Raw genomic sequence first — 13,906 nt, forward strand, 5'->3', positions numbered from 1 at the left:
TACAGGAAATCGGGGGGTGGAGGAAGGATGTGAGCCCACGTCTGCAGGGGTGGAATCTGTGATGAGCTGGCAGTAAGTATGAGAACAAAGAAGAGATAAAACGGGGGCAAGGGGTTGCCTTTGGGTGGGGCTTTGCAGGTTTGAGGGGGGCTGGGGCTGGGCGGATGGGTAATATTGCCCAAAAAATTGGGGGGAGGGAGAGGCAACATACGAACATAGGAGAGTGTCAGGTGTTGGTTGAGAGTAAAATGCTGAGAAAACCATATCCAAATATAATTAGGAGGGTTACCTGTTTAGGATGCTCAGAGGGGATGGTCTGACACCGGACGGACTCCTGGGGAATGTATGAAAGCTCATTTTGCCAGGGTGGGTTGTACCATTGGGTAGAGACCCAAGTATGAGAGTGGGGGTGGACCCACATCCTGGGGAGGACTAATGCCATCAAAAAAGAGGGAACTGTATCTCTCAATAGAAAGGGTGGCTCCCAGGGCATTAGGGCAGTTGAGCAAGTCAGGCCCTGAACACTGTTGCAAGTATCTCTGGACGTGGCTCCTCGGGAAATGGAGATTGGCTGTCACTGTGGGCCCCAAGGGGAGGGGAAAATGGATGTTGAATGGATGGAACCAAGGTAAATGTGGGGGTATGAGAGGAGTTTCGTGAGAGTATGCAAGGATGGATATAAAACATGTAATATTACACCAAAAACATATAGGGAACGACAGACTAATAATGTAAACCATAATGTAAAACATAGGATAACTAAAAATTTAGAAAACTGTATATCCTAAAGTATGGACCACAATGTAAGCACAGATGTCGCCTTGTTTGAAAGCTATTGTCTCAGAGTCTGTACATCAGTTTAAGTAAATATGATATGAATAAGTTATAAGAATATTGCTGTGGAAGGGAAAATGTTTTATGGTGGATGTGTGGGAGTACTGTATATTGTATATATGAATTACTCTGATCTAAGGCTCTGGTGAAGAGAAGCTGAATAATTAGGAAAAAAGAAAAGAAAAAGATAGGATGTAGAATTTTTCCAAATCAATATGTATTCTATATCTAACCTTTAAACCCATCGCTATATTCCATTTTACTAGTAAGGGATTCTGACATTATATTGGGCTTCACTTTTCAGGAAGTTTTGGATCACAGAGTGGTTCAACAATGGCAGCAGAGGAATACTGGTATGGGATGTTATTGACAGGTGATATATGGTTGACAGGGAGTTATACAGGGCATATGTCCAGGGTGCATGGTAATGTTTGGATATACTCATAGTGGCAACAATAAAAAACAACAACTGGGGGGGTACTGGGTTCCTGGCCGGGGGTGCTCTGTCATGGTCCCTAGGGGAGCAGCGGCAGTCCCCCAGGTGCAATGGTAAGGACCAGAAAGGAATGAGGGTCCAACAGTGAGCCCCTGATACTAATGACTATGCTTGTGAGCCTATACACCTAAAATAAGAACAAGGCCTAGAGCAGCACTGTGCCTGGGAGTTTCCTCCTGACAGCCTTCATGTTACTCAAATGTGGCCAGTCTCAAAGCCAAACTCAGCATGTAAATGCAATGCATTCCCCCCAGCATGGGACATGACACCCAGGTATGAGCCTCCCTGGCACCGAGGGATCACTACCAAGTACCAGCTGATGATGCAACTAGAAAATGACCTTGAATTAAAGGTTTAACACGGACCAGCAGAATATCCCTGTCTACATATAATAAGAGGCATTTAAAATGCTGTTTGACCTAATGTAAAGCGGAAATGGAAAGGAGAAATGAGTTTATATGGCTACGAGTCTCTAAAAAAGAGTCTGGAGGGTTGTCAGAGGGATTGCCCTTATGCATACCTGAGCAGAGTCTCAGAGACAGATAAAGTAGATACAACCCCAGGTATTGGTTCTTTTGAGGGATAAAGAGACCCACAGGTTCTATGGTCATGGCAGATGGGGTTCACTGCCATGTTAGTTGGCCCTTATTTGGAGCTGGTGTTTCCGCGTGATGGGGCTGGACACAGATGGGATCTCTTTTCACAAGCCTTTCATGCTACTTTACTGGAATTGTAGTTGGTGCTGGGGTTTAAGATATATCTAGGAGATTTGAATCTCTGGACTGACAATATGATAGCCAGGCCCTGAGCCTCAACAGACTTCAACTCCTACACTCTGATTTATTGGACTTACCCCACTCAGCTAACATGGAGTTGAAGAATGTCAACCACCACACCATGGAGCCTAGAGTGCCTACAACTGAAAGCAGGAGGATTGCATCCAGTATCCATGTGGAATCTAAGCCTCCTCTTGATATAGATGTGCAATGGACACAACCAATCCAAGGTCCACAGAGAAAATGTGGCATTGGTGTGGGAAAGTGGCCATGGTAGCTGCTGGGTGCGGGGAATGGAAAGAAGAGATGAGATGGGGAGGCGTTTTCGGGACTTGGAGTTGTCCTGGGTGGTGCTTCAGGGACAATTACCAGACATTGTAGATCCTCCCAGGGCCCACTGGATGGAACGTGGGAGAGTATGGGCTATGATGTGGGCCATTGACCATTAGGTGCAGCGATGCTCAGAGATGTACTTACGAAATGCAATGGATGTGTCATGATGATGGGAGAGAGTGTTGCTGTGGGGGAAGTGGTGGGGTGGGGGCGGTGGGTTTGAATGGGACCTCATATTTTTTGAATGTAATATTTTTTAAAAATGAATAAAAAAAAAAAAAAAAAAAGAAAAGCTCTGATATATCCCTGAGAATCTAGAAGGCCATGTGCATGCATGGGTCTGTGAACATACTCAGGAAAGGCCTGAGTAGACCGTACACTTTCATCTCCAGCTGACCTAGAGGTTCTATACAAGTAGGAAGTGAAGGCATAGGCAGAGTTAAAAACAGCCAGACTGAACGCTGAAGACATGTCCCAACATGCGCACAGAGACACTCAGCAAGGACTGAGAGACCTATTAGTTCCAGGCGTGTGCAAAAAATAATCTAACCCCGCCCAAAGAAAGGTATTGCCTTTGCTTTTGGCTTCTGAGAGAGAATCTCTAAGCCCCTGAAATATCCTGTTAATAGGAGTGTCAAACACTCCCATCAAGCTCACAGTTTGTTTACCTGGGGTCCTTGGGTCATTGGATAGTCTAATAATATGATTTAGGGTGAAGACTAGAACTAGCCAGAAAGACCAACAATTTGATTTAGGGAGGGGGCTTTAGGTCATGTTGTGTTACTTGACCTCCAAAGGGGCTAGAGACTTATCAGCCACATGGGCAACCAGTCATGCCTGCTTGATGGAACCTCAGTAAAAACTGTAAACACAAGGCTCAGTGAGCTTCCCTTGTTGGCAATAAATTCATGTGTACTGCCTTACAATGATGTTAGGAAAGTAGAGCTATTCTGACTCCAGGGAGATAGGACAACTGGGAGATCTGTGTTTGGAAATTTTCCTGGACTCTGCCCTGTGCTTCTTTTTCTTTGGATGATTTTAAACTGTATCCTTTCCCTGTAATAAACTGTAATCATGAGTATAAGCATTTTCCATGAGTCCTTTGAGACTTTCTAGCACATTATCAAAACTGAAGATGATTTTGGGAACCCCTTGAACTTGCAGTTGGGGTTAGAAGTGAGGGTGGTCTTATGTACTCTATTCCTTTTAATTCATTGTTGGCTAAACTAGTGCTGTCAGTGTCAGAAGTGAGAGTGATCTTGGGGGACTGTGTTCCCTCTTCGTAGTTGACTAAACCATGTTTAAGGAAATCTCTGTCCAATTATTAAATGAATACTAAGCCAACTTAGCAGACACTTTAGTGGCTACATGCAAGAAAGAATACAAACTTACAGAATTAGTCACTGAATAAGCAAACAAAAAAAACTACAATAAACAGCAACAACAATAAATCCTGGGGAGGAGAGAATGTCCAGTTTTCAACAAAAAAGTAGAGGACATGCAAAGAAACAAGAATGTATGATCCATACACAAGCAAAAAACAAAACAAAACAATAAATAACAAATTTCCCTCAGGAAGTGAAGATGCTGGATTTATTAGACAAAGCCTTTGTATCAGCTATTTTAAATATATTCATATATTTAAGATAAACCATGTCTGAAGAACTAAAAAAAATATGAGGGCAATGTCTCATTAAATTCAAGACTATCAACAGAGATAAAGAATTATAACAAAAAAACAAGGAAACTCTGGAGTTGAAAAATACAATAACTGAAGTGAAAAATGCACTAGAGGGCTCAACAGCAGATTTGAGCAGGCAGAAAATAGAGTCAGTGAACTTCAAGATAGGTCATTTGAGACTATCCAGTCTGAGAAATAGAAAGAAAATAGAATTATAAAAAAACAAATAATAAACTAATTGAAAATATGGGCAAAGAATTCAAATAGACATTTCTGCAAAGAAGATATGTAAATGGCCAATAAACACATGAAAAGATGATCAACATTATTAGTTATTATGAAAATGCAAATCAAAACCACAATGAAATACCACTTCAAACCCACGAGGATGGTTATATTAAAAAAGGCAGGCAATAAGTGTTGGCAAGGATGTGGAGAAATCAGAACCCCCATACATATTTAAAACATATGTGCACACAAAATTTGGCATTATTCATAATAGCCCCCAAATGGAAACAATCCCATAGAAAACTTTATCAACTCAGCAGAAGACAGAAACAAAAGAAGCAAAAATAAGTATAGGAGACAGAAAATACAAAATAAGATGGTAGAAAAAAGTCCAAGTTTACCAGCAATCCCAATAAACATAAAGATATTAAACTCATCAATTAAAGGAAAGGGATTATCAAATTATACTTAAATGACAATAAAACTATATAAACAATAAAAAATACAGATATATAAAATGAAATCATGGTATAAAGATATATGGATAAATAAAAAGTAGAGATTATAGTAGTAATATTAATACCTAAAAATAGAATTTAAGAAATGGATCATTATAGGGTTTAAAATATTTAACAATAAAATAAACAATCTCATCCAATAAATAGGGCAAACATGAACTTTTCTGTAACTAACATTGGTATTTTGAACTATATAAAGCAATTTGATAGAATTTAAAAGAAAATGTGACAAGTTATTAATATTATAACATTAGAAGAGTTCAACAAATGTTTGTAGTAAACTAATAGATGAAGGAAAATAATTTAGAAAATTTAATAAAAACATCAAGAGAACTGAACTAATAGATATAAAGACACTCATTTACAACGAATAGGGAATATAATAAACCTGAAATATAAAGAAAAATTAACTGTATTCTAGATTTTAGAGGAAGTCTAACTTTTTTCCCAAAGGATAGAAAATTATGCTGACCATGTCTTTTGACTGACACTAATAAATTAGAATTTGGCAAAAAAAGTCAAAACAATTAAAAAACAAACAAACAAAAAACCCTGTATATTTGGAAACTTTGAATGCATTTCAAAAAATTCCTGGGTTAAACAAAAATCAGAATGGAAAAGTATATTTACAACTGAATGACAGCTACAGGTATGACAGAGTAGACATTGCTTAAAAAATTTGTAGCTTTTGTTAAAAGCATTTAACAAAATGCTTTTGTTAAAAAAACAAGATGGTAAGCAGATGTGGCTCAACCAGTTGGGCACCTGCTTACCACACGGGAGGTCCCAGCTTTAGGTCCCAGTACCTCCTAAAAGAAGATAAGATATTTCCCCCACTGCATACTAGCTAGACACCACCAACAAGCAGATGCCAAAGCCAGCTGATGCCGCAGCCAGACAGGAGGGGATGTAGCATGGGCCATTGGTCACTCCCCTCTCATGTGGGAGGTCCCGGTTCAGTTTTCAGTTCCTCCTGGATAAGGCTAACAAACAATGAGCATACAGACAAGAGAACTACCTGGGGCAGGGGAAGTATAAGTTTAAGAAAAATAAAGTAAATAAATAAATCTTTAAAAATAAACAAAAACAAGAAATTTTTAAAATAAATCAGTTAAACATTCCACTCATGAAGCTAGGTAAAATACTGAGTAAATCTAAAGAAAGGCAAAGAATAGGGGAAGAGAGGACAGAAATGAGTGAAAAAGAAAATTTAAAAAAAAATTGAGGAAATTAACAAAACCAAAACTGATTCTTTGGGAAAAGAAAACAACAACATAGACAACCGCATACTTTATATGATGAAGAAGGTAAACGGAGAAAGGCGCAAGAACAACATTAGAAAAGAAAAGAGAGGCAACTGCACATACAGTAGAGGTATTAAAAAATAAAGATGTATACCACTGCTAAACCTCATGTAAATTCAGTTGCGATATATCAGGCCATAAGCAATTTACTGAGTTCAAATAATCATTTGGCAGTTGAACTGCCAGTCACTTAATAATTTTACTCTGATGTTTGAACTAAAAAAACCCCACAAAAACTAAAGAGATTGCTATGAATGACTTCATGCCAAAATGCAAAATGTATAACACAGATAAATTTCTAGAAAAACACTATTTATGAGTATCAAGTTGAGAAATAAATTAATAGCCATAAAGAAACTGAATCATCATTAGTAAAAAATCAGCACTCTCCTTTCTCACTCCTTAAAAAAGAAGACATTTGGCTTGATGATTGACAGCTGAGTTTGGCCAAAATTATAAATAAACAACCTAAACCTACAAACTGTTTAAGAGAAAGAAAAAAGAGGATAATCTACTTCAGTTATAGAGAGAAGTATAAAGTTGATACTAAAATCAAAAAAGGGTAGACTAGAAAAGAAAATCACAGATGAATCACATTTAGGAACATAGATGCAAAAGTACAAATGACATTTTGAACATATTTATTATGAGAGCAGTTGTAGGTTTACAGAAAAGTCATGCAGGAAATGCAGAGTTCCCATAACCCCCTCATTCACACACAGTTTTCTCTATTATTAACACTTTTCACTAGTGTGATGCCTTTGTTACAATTGATTAAATAATATTATTGTAATTGTACAATTAATTAGAGTACATATTTTATATTGGGGATAACTGTTGCACATTATTATGTTTTTAAAAAAATTATTCTAGTAACATATATACAACCTTAAATTTCCTCTTTTAATCACATTCAAATATATAATCCAGTGGTGCTAATTACATTCAAAATGTTTTGCTACTATCAGCACAATCCACCATCAAAACTTTTCTGTCACCCAAAGAGAAACTCTATACCAATTAAGCATTGAATCTCCATTCCCAACCTCCACCCTGGCCCTTGGTAAACTGTGTTCTAGTTCATGACTCTCTGAATTTCCTTACTTGAATTATTTCATATCAGTGAGTTCATACAATATTTGTCCTTACATGTTTTTTTTATTAGAGAAGTTGTGGGTTTACAGAACAATCATGCATAAAATACAGGATTCCCACACATCACTCCACCAATAACTTGCACTGGTATGGAACATTTGTTATAATTGATGATAGCACTTTACAAAATAATTGCACTATTTTTTAATAGTAGTTACCTTTGCTAAAATTGATAAAAGATTATTAAAATAGTACTATTAACTATTGTCCATAATTTACCTTACATGTATTTTTTCCCATATACCACCCTATTATTAATACTTTATATTAGTGTCACTTATTTGCTATAATTCATGAAAGAACATTCTTATATTGTACTATCAACTATAGTCCATCATTTACAATAAGGTTTACTGTATTGTATAGTCCTATGTTTTATCTTTTAATTTTTATTCTAGCAATATTTACAACCTAAAGTTTCCCCTTTAAACCATATTAACCTATATAATTTAGGGTTTAATTACACTCATAAGAATTTGCTACCATCACCATCATCCATTTTCAAAACTTTTAAAATTATTTTTTCTTAATTTTTTAATAAAAACTTTATTTCAAATGTACAAAAATAAAAGAACAGAAAAAGGCAGCTCAACAAGTTATGGAAACATTACTGATAAAAAGTTCTTTTTTAGACATTTTATCTCATCTAATTCCAACTGCTAATTCAGTTGTTCTGCTAGTGTTCAGAAAGCTACACAGTTGAACACAGATTAGTTAAATGACATAGTCAAGGTCTCCTTATAATGAAAAAAATAAAGGGAAAAATTGCTTAATGGTATTTATATCTCACAAAACCAAACCCCATATTCTTTTTTTTTTTTTTACCTTTAGAATTAATATAGTACCAAAACTTTACAATCCACCTAAATAGAAATTCTGTACAGATTAAGTATCAACTCTCCATTCTCTAATAACTCTCTATCACTGGTAACCTCTACTCTAGATTTAAATCTATCAGTTTATTTGATGTAATTAGTTAATAACAGTGAGATAATACAATAGTTGTCCTTTTGTGTCTGGCTTATTTCACTCAACATAATGTCCTCAAGTTTCACCCATGTTGTCTCAGGTATCAGATCTTCATTCCTTTTTAATGATGCATAATATTCCATTGCATGTCTATAACACATTTGTTTTTCCATTCATCAGCTGATGGACACTTGGGTTGCTCCCACCTTTTGACAAGTTTGAGCAATGTCACTATGAACATTGGTGTGCAAATATGCTTGATTCCTTGCTTTTAATTCTTTTGGGTATATATCTATGAGCTGGATTGCCAGGTTGTATGGTAATGCTATACATAATTTTTTGAGGGACTGCCAAAGTGTTTTCCACAGCAACTACATTACTTTACATTACCCCTCAAAATGTGTGAGCATTCCTGTTTCTCCACATTCTCTTCAACAATTGTTAATTTCTCTTTTTAAAATAGTAGCTATTCTAATGGTTGTGGAATGGTATCTTGTTGTGGTTTCCATTTGCATTGCCCTAATGGGTAATGATTTTGAGAATCTTTATACATGCTTTTTTGGCTATTTATATATAATTTTTGGAGAAATGTCTATTCAAGTCTTTTGCCCATATTTTAGTTGGGTTGTTTGTCTTTTTGTTGTTGAATATATTCTTGATATTAAACCCTTCTTGCAGACGTTATTCCCAAATGTTTTCTCCTATTCAGTAGATTATCTTTTTAAAAAAAGATTTATTTATTTGTTTATTTATTTATCAGGTGATACCAGGGATTAAACCTGGGACCTCGTACATGGGAAGCAGATGCTCAACCACTGAGCTACACCTGCTTTCCTCCAGGGATTTTCTTTTAAAATTTACTCTGTTATCCTATATGCAACCTAACATTTCCCCTTTTAGACACACACACACACACACACACACACATATATATATATATCAATGTTATTAAACATTCAAAGTGTTGGACTACCATTAACATCACCCATTACCAAAACATTTCCATTGTTCCAAATAGGACATGGAATGTCCTTCCATTTAGTTTAGCAATGTTTTTTAGTTTTCTGTATACATACTTGTCCTTTACATACTTGATTGTATTTATTCTTAGATATTTGATTTTTTAGTTGTTATTTTAAATGGAATTTTTTTCTTCATTTCTTCTTCTGATAGTTCATTGTTTGTGTAGTGTTTCTACAAATACACCACCACTTTGCAGAATTCATTTATTAGCTGTAGTAGGTTTATTGGAGATTTTTCAGGATTTTCTATATATAGAATCATGTTATGTGCAAATAGGGAAAATTTTACTTCTTCCTTCCTAATTTGAGTGTCCTTTATTTCTTTTCCTTCCCTAATTGCTAAGGCTAGAACTTCTAGTACATTGCAGAACAACAGTAGTGACAGTGGATTCCTTGTCTTATTACTGACCTTAGAGGGAAAGCTTTCAGTCTTTGACATTGAGTTTGCTAGCTGTTAATTTTTCATATATGCCTTTTATCTTGTTGAGGAATTTTCCTTCTATTACTAGTTGTATTAGTCAGCCAAAGGGGTGCTGATGCAAAATATCAGAAATTGGTTGGTTTTTATAAAGGTTATTTATTTGGGGTAGGAGCTTACAGAAACCTGGCTGTATGCATAAGTTACTTCCCTCGCCAAAGTCTATTTCCTCATGTTAGAGAAAGATGGCTGCTGACTTCTGTGTGGGTTCAGGCTTCCTGGGTTCCTCTGGGTTCAGTGCCTCTGTTTTCTTCACAAGGTCAGCTGTAGACTATCAGGTGAACAGCTAACTCTGTCTCTCTGCCTGGGGTTTCTGCTGTGTCTAAGGAAACATCTCTATTCCTCTGTGTTTTCCTGGCTCAGTTTCTCTCTTCCTGGAGCTTGCTTTCTTTTTTCCCTCTGTGTACTTACTTCCTGGGACTCCAGCTTGAGACTTCAGCATCAGACTCCAGCATCAAAACTCCAACATCAAAGAACCCTGAGACTCTGTCCTTTGCTATGCCTTTTATCAATGCCCTAATGATGTGGCCCAATCAAAGCCCTAATCATAACTTAATCATGCCCAGGTTCAGACCGGTTTACAAACATAATCCAATATCTATTTTTGGAATTCATAACTATGTAAAATTGCTATGCTATTGTTCCAAAATTTTTTCTTTATTAAGAAGTGGTGCTGGATTTTGTCAAATGCCTTTTCTACATCAATTGTGATGATCATGTGATTTTTCTACCTTCATTCTGCTAATGTGATATATTAAATTAATTGACCCACTTATGTTGAATCCCCCTTGCATAATTGGTATAAATCCCACTTGATCATGGTGTATAATTCTTTTAATATGCTGTTGGATCCAATTTACTAGTATTTTGCTGAGGATTTTTACATCTATGTTGATGAGATATTGGTCTGTAATTTTCTTTTCTTTTGGTATCATTTTCTAGCTTTGGTATTAGGGTGACGCTGACCTCCTAGAATGAATTAGGGGGTGTTTGCTTCTCTTTAATGTTTTGGAAGTATTTGAGCAAGATTGGTATTAATTCTTCTTGGAATGTTTGGTAGAATTCAACTGTGAATTCATCTGGTCCTGGGCTTTTCTTTGCTGGGAGGTTTTTGATTACTGATTCAATCTCTTTACTAGTAATTGGTTTGTTGGGATTTTCTAGGTCTTCTTGAGTCAGTGTAGGTATTTCGTGTGTTTCTAATAATTTTTTTCATTTCAGCAAGGTTATCTAATTTATTGTTGTATAGCACTCATAGTATCCTCTTACAGTCCTTTTAATTTCAGTGGGTCAGTGCTAATATCTCCCTTTTCATTTCTAATTTTTATAATTTGTATGTCTTCTATTTTTTCTTTTTTAGGTTGACATTTTATTGATGTTTTCAAAGAACCAAATTTGTGGGGGTTTTTGTCTCTATTGTTTGTTTTTGTTCTATATTTCATTTATGTCTTCTCTATTCTTTTTAATTTTCTTCCTTATTCTCATCTTGGGTTTGTTTGCTCTTCTTTTTCTAGTTCTTCCAGCTTTGACATTGAGTCTCTGGTTTGAAGTCTTTCTTCTTTTTTAATGTAAGCATTTGATGCTATAAGTTTGCCTCTCAGCACAGCCTTTGCTGCTTCCCCTGTTTTGGTATGTTGTATTTTCATTTTCATTCACCTTAAGATATTTCCTAATTTCCCTTGTGATTTCCTCTTTAATCTATAGGTTCTCTAAGAATATGTTCAATTTCCACACATAGTGTGAATTTTCCATTTCTCTCTCTTATTAATTTCTAGCTTCATTCTGTTGTGGCCAGAGAAGATACACTGTATTATTACAATATTTTTTAATTTATTGAGACTTGTTTTGTGACCTAAGATATAGTCTATCTTGGAGAATTATCCATGTGCCCTTGAGAAGAATGCTTATTCTGTTGTTGAGTGAAGTGTTCTATAAATGTCTGTTAGGTTTGGTTGGTTTAGAGTATCAATCAAGCCTTATAGTTCCTTTTTGATCTTCTGACTAGATGTTCTATCTGTTTTTGGAACTGGTGCATTAAAGTCTCCTACTATTAATGTAGAATTGTCAATTTGTCCCTTCAAATATTCAGTGTTTGGCTCGTCTATTTTGGGGATCTGCTGTTAGGTGCATATATATTTATAATTGTTACATCTTCCTATTTAATTGATCCTTTAATAGTTTATAATGACTGTCTTTGTCCCTCATAACTTTTTTAAATTTAAACTCTATTTTATCTGATGTTACTATAGTTACCCCAGATCTCTTTTGGTTTCTTGTTGCCTGGTATATTTTCCCCATCATTTTACTTTCAACCTACTTGAATCTTTGAATGAATTTAAGGTGAATCTCTTGCAGATAGCATGTAATTGGGTAATGCTTTTTTTCCATTCTGCCAATCACTAACTTAAAATTTTCTTTTTATTCTAGTAACTTACACACAACATAAAATTTTCCCTTTAACCCAAATTCACATATATAATTCAGTGCTATTAGTAACATTCACAATGTTTTGCTACTATCACCACCATCCATTATGAAAACTTTGCAATCATGGAGAAAATCTTTGGAAACCACATATCAGAAAAGGGCTTGATTTCCACGTTATATAAAGAGATCTCACAACTCAATGACAAAATGACAAGCAATCCAATTTAAAAAATGGATAAAAGACTTAGACATTTTTCCAAAGAGGAAGTACAAATGGCCAAAAAGCACATTAAAAGATGCTAAACATTACTAGCTAGTAGGGAAATGCAGATCAAAACTACAATGAGTTATCATTTCATTTATTACAGAATGGCCATTATTAAAAAAACAGAAAACTAGAAATGTTGGAGAGGATGTGGAAAAATAGGAGCACTCCTTTACTGTTGGTGAGAGTGTAAAATGGTGCAGCTTCTGTGGAAAATGGTTCAGCAGTGTCTCAAGACACTAAATATAGAACTGCCATTGTGGTTGAAAGGGATAGTCTAGAGAGGTTAATGTTAATTGAAAGTCAGCTAGAGGATAATTAGGGACTGTATAATATAGTGATTTTGGTGGTAGATGAGGATTGTTGTTAATAATATAAATACAAGAATGTTCTACTACAAGGTGTTAACATGGTGCTACATGGGAAAAGTACAACTAATGTAATTTATAGAATATTGTAATATTTTTGTAGCAAAGGCAAAGAAGGTAATTTATCAGTGCTTAAGGTAAAAAAGAATATGTGGTTTAGTTTTATGAGATATGAATATATTTAAGAATTTTTTTCTTCATTAGCAAGGAGACCCTGGTCATTTAACCAGCCTATGCTCATTTATGTGTCTTTCTGAACACTGGAGAAACAATTGAGTTCGGTTTTGGGGTTAAATGATATAAATGTGTCTGGACCAAATTTTTAAAGCTGCTTCCATACTTTGTTAAGCTGCCTTTTGTGTGTTATTTTATTTTTGAAGTTGAAATACAGTTTACTTTTACAAAAATAAAAATAATTCCACTTTCTTTACATACACAGACACACATGTTTTACAGTCATCCCAAACAGAAATTCTCTGCAATTTAAGCATTAACTCCCAATTCTCTACCCCCAACTCAGCCCCTGGTAACCTATATTCTAGATTCTGACTCTATAAGTTTGCTTATTCTAATTATTTTTTATCAATGAGATCATACAATATTTGTTCTTTTGTGTCTGGCTTATTTCACTTAACATGGTTCATCCATGTTGTTTCATGAATTAGGGCTTCATTCCTTTTTAATTCTGAACAATATTCCATTGTATGTATAATTGTACATTTGTTTATCCATTCATTGGTTGATGGAACTTGGGTTGCTTCCATTTTTTGGCAATTGTGAATAATGCTGCTATGAAGATCAGTTTGCAAATATCTTTTTGAGTTCTGGCTTTTAATTCTTTGAGGTATATACCTAGGAACGGCATTGCCAGGTCATGAGGTGTTCCTATTCCTCCACACTCTCTCTAGCACCTGTAATTTTGTCTTTTTAAAAAAATAGTAGCCATTCTATTGAGTGTGAAATGGTACCTCATTGTGGTTTTGATATGCATCTTCCTAATAATAAATCATGTGGTTTTTAAACATTTGTTTATCCTCTTTGGAGAAATGTTT

The sequence above is a fragment of the Dasypus novemcinctus genome, chromosome 13, assembly GCF_030445035.2.
Source record: "Dasypus novemcinctus isolate mDasNov1 chromosome 13, mDasNov1.1.hap2, whole genome shotgun sequence".
NCBI classification, from domain to species: domain Eukaryota; kingdom Metazoa; phylum Chordata; class Mammalia; order Cingulata; family Dasypodidae; genus Dasypus; species Dasypus novemcinctus.